General features: G+C 39.7%; 13 non-coding genes across 13 annotated transcripts; all 13 read right to left on the bottom strand.

Annotated features, from left to right (window-relative positions):
- Positions 1 to 1,077: 1,077 nt before the first annotated feature.
- On the bottom strand, positions 1,078 to 1,149 carry trnaa-cgc (transfer RNA alanine (anticodon CGC)). The gene has a single exon. It is a non-coding gene; the product is annotated as a tRNA-Ala (tRNA).
- A 2,075-nt stretch (positions 1,150 to 3,224) lies between these two features.
- Positions 3,225 to 3,296, bottom strand: trnaa-agc (transfer RNA alanine (anticodon AGC)). The gene has a single exon. It is a non-coding gene; the product is annotated as a tRNA-Ala (tRNA).
- A 2,056-nt stretch (positions 3,297 to 5,352) lies between these two features.
- On the bottom strand, positions 5,353 to 5,424 carry trnaa-agc (transfer RNA alanine (anticodon AGC)). The gene has a single exon. It is a non-coding gene; the product is annotated as a tRNA-Ala (tRNA).
- A 1,092-nt stretch (positions 5,425 to 6,516) lies between these two features.
- Positions 6,517 to 6,588, bottom strand: trnaa-cgc (transfer RNA alanine (anticodon CGC)). Its single transcript has one exon. It is a non-coding gene; the product is annotated as a tRNA-Ala (tRNA).
- Positions 6,589 to 7,680: 1,092 nt separating this feature from the next.
- Positions 7,681 to 7,752, bottom strand: trnaa-cgc (transfer RNA alanine (anticodon CGC)). The gene has a single exon. It is a non-coding gene; the product is annotated as a tRNA-Ala (tRNA).
- A 2,075-nt stretch (positions 7,753 to 9,827) lies between these two features.
- Positions 9,828 to 9,899, bottom strand: trnaa-agc (transfer RNA alanine (anticodon AGC)). The gene has a single exon. It is a non-coding gene; the product is annotated as a tRNA-Ala (tRNA).
- Positions 9,900 to 11,956: 2,057 nt separating this feature from the next.
- trnaa-agc (transfer RNA alanine (anticodon AGC)) lies at positions 11,957 to 12,028 on the bottom strand. The gene has a single exon. It is a non-coding gene; the product is annotated as a tRNA-Ala (tRNA).
- Positions 12,029 to 13,121: 1,093 nt separating this feature from the next.
- On the bottom strand, positions 13,122 to 13,193 carry trnaa-cgc (transfer RNA alanine (anticodon CGC)). Its single transcript has one exon. It is a non-coding gene; the product is annotated as a tRNA-Ala (tRNA).
- A 2,058-nt stretch (positions 13,194 to 15,251) lies between these two features.
- Positions 15,252 to 15,323, bottom strand: trnaa-agc (transfer RNA alanine (anticodon AGC)). The gene has a single exon. It is a non-coding gene; the product is annotated as a tRNA-Ala (tRNA).
- A 1,093-nt stretch (positions 15,324 to 16,416) lies between these two features.
- trnaa-cgc (transfer RNA alanine (anticodon CGC)) lies at positions 16,417 to 16,488 on the bottom strand. Its single transcript has one exon. It is a non-coding gene; the product is annotated as a tRNA-Ala (tRNA).
- A 1,086-nt stretch (positions 16,489 to 17,574) lies between these two features.
- On the bottom strand, positions 17,575 to 17,646 carry trnaa-ugc (transfer RNA alanine (anticodon UGC)). The gene has a single exon. It is a non-coding gene; the product is annotated as a tRNA-Ala (tRNA).
- A 1,091-nt stretch (positions 17,647 to 18,737) lies between these two features.
- On the bottom strand, positions 18,738 to 18,809 carry trnaa-cgc (transfer RNA alanine (anticodon CGC)). Its single transcript has one exon. It is a non-coding gene; the product is annotated as a tRNA-Ala (tRNA).
- Positions 18,810 to 20,884: 2,075 nt separating this feature from the next.
- trnaa-agc (transfer RNA alanine (anticodon AGC)) lies at positions 20,885 to 20,955 on the bottom strand. Its single transcript has one exon. It is a non-coding gene; the product is annotated as a tRNA-Ala (tRNA).
- Between the last annotated feature and the right edge of the window lie 485 nt (positions 20,956 to 21,440).

Genomic DNA, 21,440 nt, shown 5'->3' with positions numbered 1-21,440 from the left:
AAAAATGATAGAATGAACCAAAACGGAACAGATATGATGGCTTAGGAACAGAACACAAATAGTGATCGGATAGAAAATTCAAGAATAAATTCCTCTTTCACTGGTAATGACACAAAGGTCTGTGCCATTGTTACTTTACTTACATAAGCGTCACTTTTTGTGTGTTACAGTTACTTCTTTGGTCTGATCACCCAGTCCACAAGTGTTCCTGTACCTATTATTCACAAATCGAGCACTGTTAAGAAGGTGACGTCCTTTGCTGGTCAAGGGGAAGAGAAAGGTATGTTTCCGGCAGGGTTCAAAGAAATATGAAGCAATGCCAATGTATTTTTTTCTCATTGGCTTGTCCACCTGGCCACCACAATACTGCATCTTTGGAAAATGACTGTGAAATCTTGAGACCAATTAAAAATCAAGGTATGCTTGTCCAGTCAAGCATTGCTGGAAAACATGTCTGATCCCAAATGAACAAAGGTATGCGCGCTACCACTGAACCACTTTGTCTAGAAACACTCCAAAAAGAAACACCATCAAACCTGCTAGTCCATAGATGCATGGAAAAACAAAAAGTTGATTTCAAAATGTTGCGCCTGAATGGATGCCATGTTTCAAAGCCTCTCTTGACACCCATCCAGACTTATTGTACTTGTATATATTTTATAAGTGCTGCAAGATTCAACCGTAATGTGGGACTGGGAGTTTGCACTTAAGCTTGAGTTTGAGCATCTATCTCGGCATCAGATGACAATAAACCTACACTATACCGTACATACACTTTTACTGACGGATATTTCAACAAAAGATATCTAACAATCACTGAGTTATAATTTGGCAGGGTGACAGTGCACAATGGATTTATAGCTTTTTTTTAAGCTTGTGAATGAAATGTTGATTTTTGAATATCCATTAGCCAAAGAGTGATGCTATGATTTATACTGGTCAAAGCACTGAATGGTCTAAACTTACCAAATATTAGCTTCTGACATCCATTAGGCCACTGTGGATGTCAGAAGTCAGAAGTGTCTCTGAAATTCCTTGCAGTGTAATATGGCAGCTTGTCATGACTAAAGCAGTGTCTGGAGATGCTGGGGATTGAATCCAGGACCTCATACATGCGAAGCATGCGCTCTACCACTAAGCTACATCCCCCTTCAGAAGTGTGAGGAAAAATGATAGAATGGACCAAAACGGAACAGATTTGATGGCTTTGGAACAGAACACAAACAGTGATCGGATAGAAAATTCAAGAATAAATTCCTCTTTCACTGGTAATGACACAAAGGTCTGTGCCATTGTTACTTTATTTAAATAAGCATCGCTTTTTGTGTGTTACAGTTACTTCTTTGGTCTAATCACCCAGTCCACAAGTGTTCCTGTAGCTATATATTCACAAATCAAGCACTGTTAAGCAGGTGACGTCCTTTGCTGGTCAAGGGGAAGAGAAAGGTATGTTTCCGGCAGGGTTCAAAGAAATATGAAGCAATGCCAATGTATTTTTTGCCCATTGGCTTGTCCACCTGGCCACCACAATACTGCATCTTTGGAAAATTACTGTGAAATCTTGAGACCAATTAAAAATCAAGGTATGCTTGTCCAGTCAAGCCTTGCTGGAAAACATGTCTGATCCCAAATGAACAAAGGTATGTGCTCTACCACTGAACCACCTTGTCTAGAAATACTCCAAAAAGAAACACCATCAAACCTGCTAGTCCATAGATGCATGGAAAAACAAAAATTTGATTTCAAAATGTTGCGCCTGAATGGATGCCATGTTTCAAAGCCTCTCTTGACACCCATCCAGACTTATTGTACTTGTATATATTTTATAAGTGCTGCAAGATTCAACCGTAATGTGGGACTGGGAGTTTGCACTTAAGCTTGAGTTTGAGCATCTATCTCGGCATCAGATGACAATAAACCTACACTATACCATACATACACTTTTACTGACGGATATTTCAACAAAAGGTATCTAACAATCACTGAGTTATAATTTGGCAGGGTGACAGTGCACAATGGATTTATAGTTTTTTTTAAGCTTGTGGATGAAAAGTTGATTTTTGAATATCCATTAGCCAAAGAGTGGGAGCTATGATTTATACTGGTCAAAGCACTGAATGGTCTAAACTTACCAAATATTAGCTTCTGACATCCATTAGGCCACTGTGGATGTCAGAAGTGTTGACATGGCATATTTAAGTCAAGGTCTCTAAAATTCCTTCCAGTGTAATATGGCAGCTTGCAATGACTAAAGCAGTGTCAGGAGATGCTGGGGATTGAACCAAGGACCTCATACATGCTCTACCACTGAGCTACATCCCCTTTGGTTCAATTCTCCAAAATGATAGAATGGACAAAAACGGAACAGATTTGATGGTTTAGAAACAACACAAATGAACAAAGGTATGCGCTCTACCACTAACCCGCTTTTTCTAGAAATACTATGTATATATGTTACAAAGCCTCTGTGTGAAGAAGCCCTAAGTCCCACCCACCATTCGAAAGGTATTCTTATTGGCTAGAATAATATCTCAATCAAAGTCTTCTACGTCACCGCATGCTAGCGCTAAGTGGACGTAAACAAGATGGATGCCCGCGTCGGAAGCGGCGCCTTTTTTTTTGCGGCGGCTGTAAAGAACAAACCCGCGGACAGAAACAATTGTGGATGGTCTCATTCTGTAGCTAACAGTCTGAAGAAAAGATCGATGCCAAACACCATCTTATAAGTCAAACAGGTCATTTGATATGGATTGAGAAATGCGCCGGACAGAGCCTTTATGTGGATATTTTCACTGTAGAAAACGTTGTTTACTTGACAATATCTCAAAATCCGATAACTTCAGGAAAAATACAAGTGGATATTGTTTTTCTATGGATCCTTACCGACAGACTGAGTACAAGAATGTACAAATTGGAAGCCGTTTTGTCCGTCATAAAAAGCAAACAGGTAGGACATGCGTTTGTAAAAGTTGAGACTTTCTCACAAACTATTGGTAATTGCTTCTTGGGGCATATTATTCAATGTAAATCAATGACATATTCGTTTTGTTGAGAAAATAACCTTTAAAATGATGTATAACTTGCTGGTATTGACCGCAAGTTATACATCATTTTACATCAAGAGAACTTTTGTAATTTGGAAACTGCGCGCCGGCGTGCAGGTGACAGGTATCTGAAATTCCTTCCAGTGTAATATGGCAACTTGCGATGACTAAAGCATTGTCTGGAGATGCTGGGGATTGAACCCAGGGCCTCTTACATGCTAAGCATGCGCTCTACCACTGAGCTACATCCCCTTCGGAACTGTAAGCAAAAATGATAGAATGGACCAAAACGGAACAGATATGATGGCTTAGGAACAGAACACAAATAGTGATCGGATAGAAAATTCAAGAATAAATTCCTCTTTCACTGGTAATGACACAAAGGTCTGTGCCATTGTTACTTTACTTACATAAGCGTCACTTTTTGTGTGTTACAGTTACTTCTTTGGTCTGATCACCCAGTCCACAAGTGTTCCTGTACCTATATATTCACAAATCGAGCACTGTTAAGCAGGTGACGTCCTTTGCTGGTCAAGGGGAAGAGAAAGGTATGTTTCCGGCAGGGTTCAAAGAAATATGAAGCAATGCCAATGTATTTTTTTCTCATTGGCTTGTCCACCTGGCCACCACAATACTGCATCTTTGGAAAATGACTGTGAAATCTTGAGACCAATTAAAAATCAAGGTATGCTTGTCCAGTCAAGCATTGCTGGAAAACATGTCTGATCCCAAATGAACAAAGGTATGCGCGCTACCACTGAACCACTTTGTCTAGAAACACTCCAAAAAGAAACACCATCAAACCTGCTAGTCCATAGATGCATGGAAAAACAAAAAGTTGATTTCAAAATGTTGCGCCTGAATGGATGCCATGTTTCAAAGCCTCTCTTGACACCCATCCAGACTTATTGTACTTGTATATATTTTATAAGTGCTGCAAGATTCAACCGTAATGTGGGACTGGGAGTTTGCACTTAAGCTTGAGTTTGAGCATCTATCTCGGCATCAGATGACAATAAACCTACACTATACCATACATACACTTTTACTGACGGATATTTCAACAAAAGGTATCTAACAATCACTGAGTTATAATTTGGCAGGGTGACAGTGCACAATGGATTTATAGTTTTTTTTAAGCTTGTGGATGAAAAGTTGATTTTTGAATATCCATTAGCCAAAGAGTGGGAGCTATGATTTATACTGGTCAAAGCACTGAATGGTCTAAACTTACCAAATATTAGCTTCTGACATCCATTAGGCCACTGTGGATGTCAGAAGTGTTGACATGGCATATTTAAGTCAAGGTCTCTAAAATTCCTTCCAGTGTAATATGGCAGCTTGCAATGACTAAAGCAGTGTCAGGAGATGCTGGGGATTGAACCCAGGACCTCATACATGCTCTACCACTGAGCTACATCCCCTTTGGTTCAATTCTCCAAAATGATAGAATGGACAAAAACGGAACAGATTTGATGGTTTAGAAACAACAAAAATGAACAAAGGTATGCGCTCTACCACTAACCCGCTTTTTCTAGAAATACTATGTATATATGTTACAAAGCCTCTGTGTGAAGAAGCCCTAAGTCCCACCCACCATTCGAAAGGTATTCTTATTGGCTAGAATAATATCTCAATCAAAGTCTTCTACGTCACCGCATGCTAGCGCTAAGTGGACGTAAACAAGATGGATGCCCGCGTCGGAAGCGGCGCCTTTTTTTTGCGGCGGCTGTAAAGAACAAACCCGCGGACAGAAACAATTGTGGATGGTCTCATTCTGTAGCTAACAGTCTGAAGAAAAGATCGATGCCAAACACCATCTTATAAGTCAAACAGGTCATTTGATATGGATTGAGAAATGCGCCGGACAGAGCCTTTATGTGGATATTTTCACTGTAGAAAACGTTGTTTACTTGACAATATCTCAAAATCCGATAACTTCAGGAAAAATACAAGTGGATATTGTTTTTCTATGGATCCTTACCGACAGACTGAGTACAAGAATGTACAGATTGGAAGCCGTTTTGTCCGTCATAAAAAGCAAACAGGTAGGACATGCGTTTGTAAAAGTTGAGACTTTCTCACAAACTATTGGTAATTGCTTCTTGGGGCATATTATTCAATGCAAATCAATGACATATTCGTTTTGTTGAGAAAATAACCTTTAAAATGATGTATAACTTGCTGGTATTGACCGCGGAAATAAAAGAGATGATGTAAGAGAACTTTTGTAATTTGGAAACTGCGCGCCGGCGTGCAGGTGACAGGTATCTGAAATTCCTTCCAGTGTAATATGGCAACTTGCATCTGGAGATGCTGGGGATTGAACCAAGGACCTCATACATGCTAAGCATGCGCTCTACCACTGAGCTACATCCCCTTCGGAACTGTAAGCAAAAATGATACAATGGACCAAAATGGAACAGATATAATGGCTTAGGAACAGAACACAAATAGTGATCGGATAGAAAATTCAAGAATAAATTCCTCTTTCACTGGTAATGACACAAAGGTCTGTGCCATTGTTACTTTATTTAAATAAGCATCGCTTTTTGTGTGTTACAGTTACTTCTTTGGTCTAATCACCCAGTCCACAAGTGTTCCTGTAGCTATATATTCACAAATCAAGCACTGTTAAGCAGGTGACGTCCTTTGCTGGTCAAGGGGAAGAGAAAGGTATGTTTCCGGCAGGGTTCAAAGAAATATGAAGCAATGCCAATGTATTTTTTGCCCATTGGCTTGTCCACCTGGCCACCACAATACTGCATCTTTGGAAAATTACTGTGAAATCTTGAGACCAATTAAAAATCAAGGTATGCTTGTCCAGTCAAGCCTTGCTGGAAAACATGTCTGATCCCAAATGAACAAAGGTATGTGCTCTACCACTGAACCACTTTGTCTAGAAATACTCCAAAAAGAAACACCATCAAACCTGCTAGTCCATAGATGCATGGAAAAACAAAAAGTTGATTTCAAAATGTTGCGCCTGAATGGATGCCATGTTTCAAAGCCTCTCTTGACACCCATCCAGACTTATTGTACTTGTATATATTTTATAAGTGCTGCAAGATTCAACCGTAATGTGGGACTGGGAGTTTGCACTTAAGCTTGAGTTTGAGCATCTATCTCGGCATCAGATGACAATAAACCTACACTATACCATACATACACTTTTACTGACGGATATTTCAACAAAAGATATCTAACAATCACTGAGTTATAATTTGGCAGGGTGACAGTGCACAGTGGATTTATAGTTTTTTTTAAGCTTGTGGATGAAATGTTGATTTTTGAATATCCATTAGCCAAAGAGTGATGCTATGATTTATACTGGTCAAAGCACTGAATGGTCTAAACTTACCAAATATTAGCTTCTGACATCCATTAGGCCACTGTGGATGTCAGAAGTCAGAAGTGTCTCTGAAATTCCTTGCAGTGTAATATGGCAGCTTGTCATGACTAAAGCAGTGTCTGGAGATGCTGGGGATTGAATCCAGGACCTCATACATGCGAAGCATGCGCTCTACCACTGAGCTACATCCCCTTCGGAACTGTAGGCAAAAATGATAGAATGAACCAAAACGGAACAGATATGATGGCTTAGGAACAGAACACAAATAGTGATCGGATAGAAAATTCAAGAATAAATTCCTCTTTCACTGGTAATGACACAAAGGTCTGTGCCATTGTTACTTTACTTACATAAGCGTCACTTTTTGTGTGTTACAGTTACTTCTTTGGTCTGATCACCCAGTCCACAAGTGTTCCTGTACCTATTATTCACAAATCGAGCACTGTTAAGAAGGTGACGTCCTTTGCTGGTCAAGGGGAAGAGAAAGGTATGTTTCCGGCAGGGTTCAAAGAAATATGAAGCAATGCCAATGTTTTTTTTTCTCATTGGCTTGTCCACCTGGCCACCACAATACTGCATCTTTGGAAAATGACTGTGAAATCTTGAGACCAATTAAAAATCAAGGTATGCTTGTCCAGTCAAGCATTGCTGGAAAACATGTCTGATCCCAAATGAACAAAGGTATGCGCGCTACCACTGAACCACTTTGTCTAGAAACACTCCAAAAAGAAACACCATCAAACCTGCTAGTCCATAGATGCATGGAAAAACAAAAAGTTGATTTCAAAATGTTGCGCCTGAATGGATGCCATGTTTCAAAGCCTCTCTTGACACCCATCCAGACTTATTGTACTTGTATATATTTTATAAGTGCTGCAAGATTCAACCGTAATGTGGGACTGGGAGTTTGCACTTAAGCTTGAGTTTGAGCATCTATCTCGGCATCAGATGACAATAAACCTACACTATACCGTACATACACTTTTACTGACGGATATTTCAACAAAAGATATCTAACAATCACTGAGTTATAATTTGGCAGGGTGACAGTGCACAATGGATTTATAGCTTTTTTTTAAGCTTGTGAATGAAATGTTGATTTTTGAATATCCATTAGCCAAAGAGTGATGCTATGATTTATACTGGTCAAAGCACTGAATGGTCTAAACTTACCAAATATTAGCTTCTGACATCCATTAGGCCACTGTGGATGTCAGAAGTCAGAAGTGTCTCTGAAATTCCTTGCAGTGTAATATGGCAGCTTGTCATGACTAAAGCAGTGTCTGGAGATGCTGGGGATTGAATCCAGGACCTCATACATGCGAAGCATGCGCTCTACCACTAAGCTACATCCCCCTTCAGAAGTGTGAGGAAAAATGATAGAATGGACCAAAACGGAACAGATTTGATGGCTTTGGAACAGAACACAAACAGTGATCGGATAGAAAATTCAAGAATAAATTCCTCTTTCACTGGTAATGACACAAAGGTCTGTGCCATTGTTACTTTATTTAAATAAGCATCGCTTTTTGTGTGTTACAGTTACTTCTTTGGTCTAATCACCCAGTCCACAAGTGTTCCTGTAGCTATATATTCACAAATCAAGCACTGTTAAGCAGGTGACGTCCTTTGCTGGTCAAGGGGAAGAGAAAGGTATGTTTCCGGCAGGGTTCAAAGAAATATGAAGCAATGCCAATGTATTTTTTGCCCATTGGCTTGTCCACCTGGCCACCACAATACTGCATCTTTGGAAAATTACTGTGAAATCTTGAGACCAATTAAAAATCAAGGTATGCTTGTCCAGTCAAGCCTTGCTGGAAAACATGTCTGATCCCAAATGAACAAAGGTATGTGCTCTACCACTGAACCACTTTGTCTAGAAATACTCCAAAAAGAAACACCATCAAACCTGCTAGTCCATAGATGCATGGAAAAACAAAAATTTGATTTCAAAATGTTGCGCCTGAATGGATGCCATGTTTCAAAGCCTCTCTTGACACCCATCCAGACTTATTGTACTTGTATATATTTTATAAGTGCTGCAAGATTCAACCGTAATGTGGGACTGGGAGTTTGCACTTAAGCTTGAGTTTGAGCATCTATCTCGGCATCAGATGACAATAAACCTACACTATACCATACATACACTTTTACTGACGGATATTTCAACAAAAGGTATCTAACAATCACTGAGTTATAATTTGGCAGGGTGACAGTGCACAATGGATTTATAGTTTTTTTTAAGCTTGTGGATGAAAAGTTGATTTTTGAATATCCATTAGCCAAAGAGTGGGAGCTATGATTTATACTGGTCAAAGCACTGAATGGTCTAAACTTACCAAATATTAGCTTCTGACATCCATTAGGCCACTGTGGATGTCAGAAGTGTTGACATGGCATATTTAAGTCAAGGTCTCTAAAATTCCTTCCAGTGTAATATGGCAGCTTGCAATGACTAAAGCAGTGTCAGGAGATGCTGGGGATTGAACCCAGGACCTCATACATGCTCTACCACTGAGCTACATCCCCTTTGGTTCAATTCTCCAAAATGATAGAATGGACAAAAACGGAACAGATTTGATGGTTTAGAAACAACACAAATGAACAAAGGTATGCGCTCTACCACTAACCCGCTTTTTCTAGAAATACTATGTATATATGTTACAAAGCCTCTGTGTGAAGAAGCCCTAAGTCCCACCCACCATTCGAAAGGTATTCTTATTGGCTAGAATAATATCTCAATCAAAGTCTTCTACGTCACCGCATGCTAGCGCTAAGTGGACGTAAACAAGATGGATGCCCGCGTCGGAAGCGGCGCCTTTTTTTTTGCGGCGGCTGTAAAGAACAAACCCGCGGACAGAAACAATTGTGGATGGTCTCATTCTGTAGCTAACAGTCTGAAGAAAAGATCGATGCCAAACACCATCTTATAAGTCAAACAGGTCATTTGATATGGATTGAGAAATGCGCCGGACAGAGCCTTTATGTGGATATTTTCACTGTAGAAAACGTTGTTTACTTGACAATATCTCAAAATCCGATAACTTCAGGAAAAATACAAGTGGATATTGTTTTTCTATGGATCCTTACCGACAGACTGAGTACAAGAATGTACAGATTGGAAGCCGTTTTGTCCGTCATAAAAAGCAAACAGGTAGGACATGCGTTTGTAAAAGTTGAGACTTTCTCACAAACTATTGGTAATTGCTTCTTGGGGCATATTATTCAATGTAAATCAATGACATATTCGTTTTGTTGAGAAAATAACCTTTAAAATGATGTATAACTTGCTGGTATTGACCGCAAGTTATACATCATTTTACATCAAGAGAACTTTTGTAATTTGGAAACTGCGCGCCGGCGTGCAGGTGACAGGTATCTGAAATTCCTTCCAGTGTAATATGGCAACTTGCGATGACTAAAGCATTGTCTGGAGATGCTGGGGATTGAACCCAGGGCCTCATACATGCTAAGCATGCGCTCTACCACTGAGCTACATCCCCTTCGGAACTGTAAGCAAAAATGATAGAATGGACCAAAACGGAACAGATATGATGGCTTAGGAACAGAACACAAATAGTGATCGGATAGAAAATTCAAGAATAAATTCCTCTTTCACTGGTAATGACACAAAGGTCTGTGCCATTGTTACTTTACTTACATAAGCGTCACTTTTTGTGTGTTACAGTTACTTCTTTGGTCTGATCACCCAGTCCACAAGTGTTCCTGTACCTATATATTCACAAATCGAGCACTGTTAAGCAGGTGACGTCCTTTGCTGGTCAAGGGGAAGAGAAAGGTATGTTTCCGGCAGGGTTCAAAGAAATATGAAGCAATGCCAATGTATTTTTTTCTCATTGGCTTGTCCACCTGGCCACCACAATACTGCATCTTTGGAAAATGACTGTGAAATCTTGAGACCAATTAAAAATCAAGGTATGCTTGTCCAGTCAAGCATTGCTGGAAAACATGTCTGATCCCAAATGAACAAAGGTATGCGCGCTACCACTGAACCACTTTGTCTAGAAACACTCCAAAAAGAAACACCATCAAACCTGCTAGTCCATAGATGCATGGAAAAACAAAAAGTTGATTTCAAAATGTTGCGCCTGAATGGATGCCATGTTTCAAAGCCTCTCTTGACACCCATCCAGACTTATTGTACTTGTATATATTTTATAAGTGCTGCAAGATTCAACCGTAATGTGGGACTGGGAGTTTGCACTTAAGCTTGAGTTTGAGCATCTATCTCGGCATCAGATGACAATAAACCTACACTATACCATACATACACTTTTACTGACGGATATTTCAACAAAAGGTATCTAACAATCACTGAGTTATAATTTGGCAGGGTGACAGTGCACAATGGATTTATAGTTTTTTTTAAGCTTGTGGATGAAAAGTTGATTTTTGAATATCCATTAGCCAAAGAGTGGGAGCTATGATTTATACTGGTCAAAGCACTGAATGGTCTAAACTTACCAAATATTAGCTTCTGACATCCATTAGGCCACTGTGGATGTCAGAAGTGTTGACATGGCATATTTAAGTCAAGGTCTCTAAAATTCCTTCCAGTGTAATATGGCAGCTTGCAATGACTAAAGCAGTGTCAGGAGATGCTGGGGATTGAACCCAGGACCTCATACATGCTCTACCACTGAGCTACATCCCCTTTGGTTCAATTCTCCAAAATGATAGAATGGACAAAAACGGAACAGATTTGATGGTTTAGAAACAACAAAAATGAACAAAGGTATGCGCTCTACCACTAACCCGCTTTTTCTAGAAATACTATGTATATATGTTACAAAGCCTCTGTGTGAAGAAGCCCTAAGTCCCACCCACCATTCGAAAGGTATTCTTATTGGCTAGAATAATATCTCAATCAAAGTCTTCTACGTCACCGCATGCTAGCGCTAAGTGGACGTAAACAAGATGGATGCCCGCGTCGGAAGCGGCGCCTTTTTTTTTGCGGCGGCTGTAAAGAACAAACCCGCGGACAGAAACAATTGTGGATGGTCTCATTCTGTAGCTAACAGTCTGAAGAAAAGATCGATGCCAAACACCATCTTATAAGTCAAACAGGTCATTTGATATGGATTGAGAAATGCGCCGGACAGAGCCTTTATGTGGATATTTTCACTGTAGAAAACGTTGTTTACTTGACAATATCTCAAAATCCGATAACTTCAGGAAAAATACAAGTGGATATTGTTTTTCTATGGATCCTTACCGACAGACTGAGTACAAGAATGTACAGATTGGAAGCCGTTTTGTCCGTCATAAAAAGCAAACAGGTAGGACATGCGTTTGTAAAAGTTGAGACTTTCTCACAAACTATTGGTAATTGCTTCTTGGGGCATATTATTCAATGCAAATCAATGACATATTCGTTTTGTTGAGAAAATAACCTTTAAAATGATGTATAACTTGCTGGTATTGACCGCGGAAATAAAAGAGATGATGTAAGAGAACTTTTGTAATTTGGAAACTGCGCGCCGGCGTGCAGGTGACAGGTATCTGAAATTCCTTCCAGTGTAATATGGCAAATTGCATCTGGAGATGCTGGGGATTGAACCCAGGACCTCATACATGCTAAGCATGCGCTCTACCACTGAGCTACATCCCCTTCAGAACTGTAAGCAAAAATGATACAATGGACCAAAATGGAACAGATATAATGGCTTAGGAACAGAACACAAATAGTGATCGGATAGAAAATTCAAGAATAAATTCCTCTTTCACTGGTAATGACACAAAGGTCTGTGCCATTGTTACTTTACTTACATAAGCGTCACTTTTTGTGTGTTACAGTTACTTCTTTGGTCTGATCACCCAGTCCACAAGTGTTCCTGTACCTATATATTCACAAATCGAGCACCGTTAAGCAGGTGACGTCCTTTGCTGGTCAAGGGGAAGAGAAAGGTATGTTTCCGGCAGGGTTCAAAGAAATATGAAGCAATGCCAATGTATTTTTTTCTCATTGGCTTGTCCACCTGGCCACCACAATACTGCATCTTTGGAAAATGACTGTGAAATCTTGAGACCAATTAAAAATCAAGGTATGCTTGTCCAGTCAAGCATTGCTGGAAAACATGTCTGATCCCAAATGAACAAAGGTATGCGCGCTACCACTGAACCACTTTGTCTAGAAACACTCCAAAAAGAAACACCATCAAACCTGCTAGTCCATAGATGCATGGAAAAACAAAAAGTTGATTTCAAAATGTTGCGCCTGAATGGATGCCATGTTTCAAAGCCTCTCTTGACACCCATCCAGACTTATTGTACTTGTATATATTTTATAAGTGCTGCAAGATTCAACCGTAATGTGGGACTGGGAGTTTGCACTTAAGCTTGAGTTTGAGCATCTATCTCGGCATCAGATGACAATAAACCTACACTATACCGTACATACACTTTTACTGACGGATATTTCAACAAAAGATATCTAACAATCACTGAGTTATAATTTGGCAGGGTGACAGTGCACAATGGATTTATAGCTTTTTTTTAAGCTTGTGAATGAAATGTTGATTTTTGAATATCCATTAGCCAAAGAGTGATGCTATGATTTATACTGGTCAAAGCACTGAATGGTCTAAACTTACCAAATATTAGCTTCTGACATCCATTAGGCCACTGTGGATGTCAGAAGTCAGAAGTGTCTCTGAAATTCCTTGCAGTGTAATATGGCAGCTTGTCATGACTAAAGCAGTGTCTGGAGATGCTGGGGATTGAATCCAGGACCTCATACATGCGAAGCATGCGCTCTACCACTAAGCTACATCCCCCTTCAGAAGTGTGAGGAAAAATGATAGAATGGACCAAAACGGAACAGATTTGATGGCTTTGGAACAGAACACAAACAGTGATCGGATAGAAAATTCAAGAATAAATTCCTCTTTCACTGGTAATGACACAAAGGTCTGTGCCATTGTTACTTTATTTAAATAAGCATCGCTTTTTGTGTGTTACAGTTACTTCTTTGGTCTAATCACCCAGTCCACAAGTGTTCCTGTAGCTATATATTCACAAATCAAGCACTGTTAAGCAGGTGACGTCCTTTGCTGGTCAAGGGGAAGAGAAAGGTATGTTTCCGGCAGGGTTCAAAGAAATATGAAGCAATGCCAATGTATTTTTTGCCCATTGGCTTGTCCACCTGGCCACCACAATACTGCATCTTTGGAAAATTACTGTGAAATCTTGAGACCAATTAAAAATCAAGGTATGCTTGTCCAGTCAAGCATTGCTGGAAAACATGTCTGATCCCAAATGAACAAAGGTATGCGCGCTACCACTGAACCACTTTGTCTAGAAACACTCCAAAAAGAAACACCATCAAACCTGCTAGTCCATAGATGCATGGAAAAACAAAAAGTTGATTTCAAAATGTTGCGCCTGAATGGATGCCATGTTTCAAAGCCTCTCTTGACACCCATCCAGACTTATTGTACTTGTATATATTTTATAAGTGCTGCAAGATTCAACCGTAATGTGGGACTGGGAGTTTGCACTTAAGCTTGAGTTTGAGCATCTATCTCGGCATCAGATGACAATAAACCTACACTATACCATACATACACTTTTACTGACGGATATTTCAACAAAAGGTATCTAACAATCACTGAGTTATAATTTGGCAGGGTGACAGTGCACAATGGATTTATAGTTTTTTTTAAGCTTGTGGATGAAAAGTTGATTTTTGAATATCCATTAGCCAAAGAGTGGGAGCTATGATTTATACTGGTCAAAGCACTGAATGGTCTAAACTTACCAAATATTAGCTTCTGACATCCATTAGGCCACTGTGGATGTCAGAAGTGTTGACATGGCATATTTAAGTCAAGGTCTCTAAAATTCCTTCCAGTGTAATATGGCAGCTTGCAATGACTAAAGCAGTGTCAGGAGATGCTGGGGATTGAACCCAGGACCTCATACATGCTCTACCACTGAGCTACATCCCCTTTGGTTCAATTCTCCAAAATGATAGAATGGACAAAAACGGAACAGATTTGATGGTTTAGAAACAACAAAAATGAACAAAGGTATGCGCTCTACCACTAACCCGCTTTTTCTAGAAATACTATGTATATATGTTACAAAGCCTCTGTGTGAAGAAGCCCTAAGTCCCACCCACCATTCGAAAGGTATTCTTATTGGCTAGAATAATATCTCAATCAAAGTCTTCTACGTCACCGCATGCTAGCGCTAAGTGGACGTAAACAAGATGGATGCCCGCGTCGGAAGCGGCGCCTTTTTTTTTGCGGCGGCTGTAAAGAACAAACCCGCGGACAGAAACAATTGTGGATGGTCTCATTCTGTAGCTAACAGTCTGAAGAAAAGATCGATGCCAAACACCATCTTATAAGTCAAACAGGTCATTTGATATGGATTGAGAAATGCGCCGGACAGAGCCTTTATGTGGATATTTTCACTGTAGAAAACGTTGTTTACTTGACAATATCTCAAAATCCGATAACTTCAGGAAAAATACAAGTGGATATTGTTTTTCTATGGATCCTTACCGACAGACTGAGTACAAGAATGTACAGATTGGAAGCCGTTTTGTCCGTCATAAAAAGCAAACAGGTAGGACATGCGTTTGTAAAAGTTGAGACTTTCTCACAAACTATTGGTAATTGCTTCTTGGGGCATATTATTCAATGCAAATCAATGACATATTCGTTTTGTTGAGAAAATAACCTTTAAAATGATGTATAACTTGCTGGTATTGACCGCGGAAATAAAAGAGATGATGTAAGAGAACTTTTGTAATTTGGAAACTGCGCGCCGGCGTGCAGGTGACAGGTATCTGAAATTCCTTCCAGTGTAATATGGCAAATTGCATCTGGAGATGCTGGGGATTGAACCCAGGACCTCATACATGCTAAGCATGCGCTCTACCACTGAGCTACATCCCCTTCAGAACTGTAAGCAAAAATGATACAATGGACCAAAATGGAACAGATATAATGGCTTAGGAACAGAACACAAATAGTGATCGGATAGAAAATTCAAGAATAAATTCCTCTTTCACTGGTAATGACACAAAGGTCTGTGCCATTGTTACTTTACTTACATAAGCGTCACTTTTTGTGTGTTACAGTTACTTCTTTGGTCTGATCACCCAGTCCACAAGTGTTCCTGTACCTATATATTCACAAATCGAGCACCGTTAAGCAGGTGACGTCCTTTGCTGGTCAAGGGGAAGAGAAAGGTATGTTTCCGGCAGGGTTCAAAGAAATATGAAGCAATGCCAATGTATTTTTTTCTCATTGGCTTGTCCACCTGGCCACCACAATACTGCATCTTTGGAAAATGACTGTGAAATCTTGAGACCAATTAAAAATCAAGGTATGCTTGTCCAGTCAAGCATTGCTGGAAAACATGTCTGATCCCAAATGAACAAAGGTATGCGCGCTACCACTGAACCACTTTGTCTAGAAACACTCCAAAAAGAAACACCATCAAACCTGCTAGTCCATAGATGCATGGAAAAACAAAAAGTTGATTTCAAAATGTTGCGCCTGAATGGATGCCATGTTTCAAAGCCTCTCTTGACACCCATCCAGACTTATTGTACTTGTATATATTTTATAAGTGCTGCAAGATTCAACCGTAATGTGGGACTGGGAGTTTGCACTTAAGCTTGAGTTTGAGCATCTATCTCGGCATCAGATGACAATAAACCTACACTATACCGTACATACACTTTTACTGACGGATATTTCAACAAAAGATATCTAACAATCACTGAGTTATAATTTGGCAGGGTGACAGTGCACAATGGATTTATAGCTTTTTTTTAAGCTTGTGAATGAAATGTTGATTTTTGAATATCCATTAGCCAAAGAGTGATGCTATGATTTATACTGGTCAAAGCACTGAATGGTCTAAACTTACCAAATATTAGCTTCTGACATCCATTAGGCCACTGTGGATGTCAGAAGTCAGAAGTGTCTCTGAAATTCCTTGCAGTGTAATATGGCAGCTTGTCATGACTAAAGCAGTGTCTGGAGATGCTGGGGATTGAATCCAGGACCTCATACATGCGAAGCATGCGCTCTACCACTAAGCTACATCCCCCTTCAGAAGTGTGAGGAAAAATGATAGAATGGACCAAAACGGAACAGATTTGATGGCTTTGGAACAGAACACAAACAGTGATCGGATAGAAAATTCAAGAATAAATTCCTCTTTCACTGGTAATGACACAAAGGTCTGTGCCATTGTTACTTTATTTAAATAAGCATCGCTTTTTGTGTGTTACAGTTACTTCTTTGGTCTAATCACCCAGTCCACAAGTGTTCCTGTAGCTATATATTCACAAATCAAGCACTGTTAAGCAGGTGACGTCCTTTGCTGGTCAAGGGGAAGAGAAAGGTATGTTTCCGGCAGGGTTCAAAGAAATATGAAGCAATGCCAATGTATTTTTTGCCCATTGGCTTGTCCACCTGGCCACCACAATACTGCATCTTTGGAAAATTACTGTGAAATCTTGAGACCAATTAAAAATCAAGGTATGCTTGTCCAGTCAAGCCTTGCTGGAAAACATGTCTGATCCCAAATGAACAAAGGTATGTGCTCTACCACTGAACCACTTTGTCTAGAAATACTCCAAAAAGAAACACCATCAAACCTGCTAGTCCATAGATGCATGGAAAAACAAAAATTTGATTTCAAAATGTTGCGCCTGAATGGATGCCATGTTTCAAAGCCTCTCTTGACACCCATCCAGACTTATTGTACTTGTATATATTTTATAAGTGCTGCAAGATTCAACCGTAATGTGGGACTGGGAGTTTGCACTTAAGCTTGAGTTTGAGCATCTATCTCGGCATCAGATGACAATAAACCTACACTATACCATACATACACTTTTACTGACGGATATTTCAACAAAAGATATCTAACAATCACTGAGTTATAATTTGGCAGGGTGACAGTGCACAGTGGATTTATAGTTTTTTTTAAGCTTGTGGATGAAATGTTGATTTTTGAATATCCATTAGCCAAAGAGTGATGCTATGATTTATACTGGTCAAAGCACTGAATGGTCTAAACTTACCAAATATTAGCTTCTGACATCCATTAGGCCACTGTGGATGTCAGAAGTGTCTCTGAAATTCCTTGCAGTGTTAGATGGCAGCTTGCCATGACTAAAGCAGTGTCTGGAGATGCTGGGAATTGAACTCAGGACCTCAAACATGCAAAGCATGCGCTCTACCACTGAGCTACATCCCCTTCGGAACTGTAGGCAAAAATGATAGAATGAACCAAAACGGAACAGATATGATGGCTTAGGAACAGAACACAAATAGTGATCGGATAGAAAATTCAAGAATAAATTCCTCTTTCACTGGTAATGACACAAAGGTCTGTGCCATTGTTACTTTACTTACATAAGCGTCACTTTTTGTGTGTTACAGTTACTTCTTTGGTCTGATCACCCAGTCCACAAGTGTTCCTGTACCTATTATTCACAAATCGAGCACTGTTAAGAAGGTGACGTCCTTTGCTGGTCAAGGGGAAGAGAAAGGTATGTTTCCGGCAGGGTTCAAAGAAATATGAAGCAATGCCAATGTATTTTTTTCTCATTGGCTTGTCCACCTGGCCACCACAATACTGCATCTTTGGAAAATGACTGTGAAATCTTGAGACCAATTAAAAATCAAGGTATGCTTGTCCAGTCAAGCATTGCTGGAAAACATGTCTGATCCCAAATGAACAAAGGTATGCGCGCTACCACTGAACCACTTTGTCTAGAAACACTCCAAAAAGAAACACCATCAAACCTGCTAGTCCATAGATGCATGGAAAAACAAAAAGTTGATTTCAAAATGTTGCGCCTGAATGGATGCCATGTTTCAAAGCCTCTCTTGACACCCATCCAGACTTATTGTACTTGTATATATTTTATAAGTGCTGCAAGATTCAACCGTAATGTGGGACTGGGAGTTTGCACTTAAGCTTGAGTTTGAGCATCTATCTCGGCATCAGATGACAATAAACCTACACTATACCGTACATACACTTTTACTGACGGATATTTCAACAAAAGATATCTAACAATCACTGAGTTATAATTTGGCAGGGTGACAGTGCACAATGGATTTATAGTTTTTTTTAAGCTTGTGAATGAAATGTTGATTTTTGAATATCCATTAGCCAAAGAGTGATGCTATGATTTATACTGGTCAAAGCACTGAATGGTCTAAACTTACCAAATATTAGCTTCTGACATCCATTAGGCCACTGTGGATGTCAGAAGTCAGAAGTGTCTCTGAAATTCCTTGCAGTGTAATATGGCAGCTTGTCATGACTAAAGCAGTGTCTGGAGATGCTGGGGATTGAATCCAGGACCTCATACATGCGAAGCATGCGCTCTACCACTAAGCTACATCCCCCTTCAGAAGTGTGAGGAAAAATGATAGAATGGACCAAAACGGAACAGATTTAATGGCTTTGGAACAGAACACAAACAGTGATCGGATAGAAAATTCAAGAATAAATTCCTCTTTCACTGGTAATGACACAAAGGTCTGTGCCATTGTTACTTTATTTAAATAAGCATCGCTTTTTGTGTGTTACAGTTACTTCTTTGGTCTAATCACCCAGTCCACAAGTGTTCCTGTAGCTATATATTCACAAATCAAGCACTGTTAAGCAGGTGACGTCCTTTGCTGGTCAAGGGGAAGAGAAAGGTATGTTTCCGGCAGGGTTCAAAGAAATATGAAGCAATGCCAATGTATTTTTTGCCCATTGGCTTGTCCACCTGGCCACCACAATACTGCATCTTTGGAAAATTACTGTGAAATCTTGAGACCAATTAAAAATCAAGGTATGCTTGTCCAGTCAAGCCTTGCTGGAAAACATGTCTGATCCCAAATGAACAAAGGTATGTGCTCTACCACTGAACCACTTTGTCTAGAAATACTCCAAAAAGAAACACCATCAAACCTGCTAGTCCATAGATGCATGGAAAAACAAAAATTTGATTTCAAAATGTTGCGCCTGAATGGATGCCATGTTTCAAAGCCTCTCTTGACACCCATCCAGACTTATTGTACTTGTATATATTTTATAAGTGCTGCAAGATTCAACCGTAATGTGGGACTGGGAGTTTGCACTTAAGCTTGAGTTTGAGCATCTATCTCGGCATCAGACTACAATAATCCTACACTATACCATACATACACTTTTACTGACGGATATTTCAACAAAAGGTATCTAACAATCACTGAGTTATAATTTGGCAGGGTGACAGTGCACAATGGATTTATAGTTTTTTTTAAGCTTGTGGATGAAAAGTTGATTTTTGAATATCCATTAGCCAAAGAGTGGGAGCTATGATTTATACTGGTCAAAGCACTGAATGGTCTAAACTTACCAAATATTAGCTTCTGACATCCATTAGGCCACTGTGGATGTCAGAAGTGTTGACATGGCATATTTAAGTCAAGGTCTCTAAAATTCCTTCCAGTGTAATATGGCAGCTTGCAATGACTAAAGCAGTGTCAGGAGATGCTGGGGATTGAACCCAGGACCTCATACATGCTCTACCACTGAGCTACATCCCCTTTGGTTCAATTCTCCAAAATGATAGAATGGACAAAAACGGAACAGATTTGATGGTTTAGAAACAACACAAATGAACAAAGGTATGCGCTCTACCACTAACCCGCTTTTTCTAGAAATACTATGTATATATGTTACAAAGCCTCTGTGTGAAGAAGCCCTAAGTCCCACCCACCATTCGAAAGGTATTCTTATTGGCTAGAATAATATCTCAATCAAAGTCTTCTACGTCACCGCATGCTAGCGCTAAGTGGACGTAAACAAGATGGATGCCCGCGTCGGAAGCGGCGCCTTTTTTTTTGCGGCGGCTGTAAAGAACAAACCCGCGGACAGAAACAATTGTGGATGGTCTCATTCTGTAGCTAACAGTCTGAAGAAAAGATCGATGCCAAACACCATCTTATAAGTCAAACAGGTCATTTGATATGGATTGAGAAATGCGCCGGACAGAGCCTTTATGTGGATATTTTCACTGTAGAAAACGTTGTTTACTTGACAATATCTCAAAATCCGATAACTTCAGGAAAAATACAAGTGGATATTGTTTTTCTATGGATCCTTACCGACAGACTGAGTACAAGAATGTACAGATTGGAAGCCGTTTTGTCCGTCATAAAAAGCAAACAGGTAGGACATGCGTTTGTAAAAGTTGAGACTTTCTCACAAACTATTGGTAATTGCTTCTTGGGGCATATTATTCAATGTAAATCAATGACATATTCGTTTTGTTGAGAAAATAACCTTTAAAATGATGTATAACTTGCTGGTATTGACCGCAAGTTATACATCATTTTACATCAAGAGAACTTTTGTAATTTGGAAACTGCGCGCCGGCGTGCAGGTGACAGGTATCTGAAATTCCTTCCAGTGTAATATGGCAACTTGCAATGACTAAAGCATTGTCTGGAGATGCTGGGGATTGAACCAGGGCCTCATACATGCTAAGCATGCGCTCTACCACTGAGCTACATCCCCTTCGAAACTGTAAGCAAAAATGATAGAATGGACCAAAACGGAACAGATTTGATGGCTTAGGAACAGAACACAAATAGTGATCGGATAGAAAATTCAAGAATAAATTCCTCTTTCACTGGTAATGACACAAAGGTCTGTGCCATTGTTACTTTACTTACATAAGCGTCACTTTTTGTGTGTTACAGTTACTTCTTTGGTCTGATCACCCAGTCCACAAGTGTTCCTGTACCTATATATTCACAAATCGAGCACTGTTAAGCAGGTGACGTCCTTTGCTGGTCAAGGGGAAGAGAAAGGTATGTTTCCGGCAGGGTTCAAAGAAATATGAAGCAATGCCAATGTATTTTTTTCTCATTGGCTTGTCCACCTGGCCACCACAATACTGCATCTTTGGAAAATGACTGTGAAATCTTGAGACCAATTAAAAATCAAGGTATGCTTGTCCAGTCAAGCCTTGCTGGAAAACATGTCTGATCCCAAATGAA

This window comes from Eucyclogobius newberryi, unplaced genomic scaffold, assembly GCF_026437365.1.
Source record: "Eucyclogobius newberryi isolate DKJ021-1_F unplaced genomic scaffold, fEucNew1.0.hap1 SCAF_4, whole genome shotgun sequence".
Lineage (NCBI taxonomy): Eukaryota > Metazoa > Chordata > Actinopteri > Gobiiformes > Gobiidae > Eucyclogobius > Eucyclogobius newberryi.
The sequence above is the reverse complement of the archived record's forward strand: the minus strand, read 5'-3'. Positions and strand labels throughout refer to the sequence as shown.